The 910-nt window shown below is 33.5% G+C and overlaps 1 protein-coding gene across 1 annotated transcript in view; it reads left to right on the plus strand.

Moving 5' to 3' along the window:
* The window catches only part of LOC118418180, a 21877-nt gene that overhangs the window by 8222 nt on the left and 12745 nt on the right, over positions 1 to 910 (plus strand). The window lies entirely within an intron of this gene.

Here is a 910-nt window from a genome sequence, read left to right on the forward strand (position 1 = left end):
TGTTTAAAAAAAAAACAGGGCAGCCTATCTTGGGATATCAAGTTGAAGGACGGCGTGTTCCAAATTGCAATATTTTCAAAGCATTGCAGCTTGGAACCACCGTCCTTCAACTTGATATACCTAGATACGCATTTTCTTACAACGGATATAGGTTACCCCGCGACTAAAGGTGAACTAGCGTTAACTGTAATGTCCTGATGAGAATTTTCTGAATATTCAATCAGATCTGTAAAACATGATTTGTGTTGCTTCTGCAGATTTACCTCCTCAATCAATGCTCTTTGCTGCAGCATGTATACATGTAGCTCATTCAAGTGAGAAATGCCCTTAACCCATAATCAAGATACTTGACCCACATATAGAGGCATATTTTATGTGCAAATAATAAAGAAGGGCTCAGCAGGACAAGGGTTAAGAAGAATATTATAAATGATAACCATAATCATAAAAGTTTAATACATGTATATTATTGAATCTCTTAATCTGATAAACTTGCTTGATTCTTCTAACAATCTCTTCCAAAATATACATAATGTGATTGTATGTGCTGTCAATGACAACAAAGCCTCAAAACAAGACGTGCATTCACTAACACTACATGTAAGTCCTGTTGAAGATCCATTTGCAGAATATTTTAACAGTTTTATCATGGTGGGAAATTGCAAAAACAATTGTAAGCTAACTTAAACAACCTGTTAATGATATACCAGGGCTCGAAATTCATTTTTTGGATTAGGTGCCCCCAGCTTAAAAAATTTTTTTGGGTTCACCACAGTGACTTAAATTTTAAATAGAATGTCAAAAAAAACCTAATAACAAAACTTAGTTATTTTTACATGCTATCAAATTCTTAAACATGTACCATGACAGACATTTTTATTATCTTTCTAACCCTTAAATGTCAAGAATA

Source organism: Branchiostoma floridae, chromosome 6 (assembly GCF_000003815.2).
Source record: "Branchiostoma floridae strain S238N-H82 chromosome 6, Bfl_VNyyK, whole genome shotgun sequence".
In the NCBI taxonomy this organism is placed as follows: Eukaryota; Metazoa; Chordata; class Leptocardii; order Amphioxiformes; family Branchiostomatidae; genus Branchiostoma; species Branchiostoma floridae.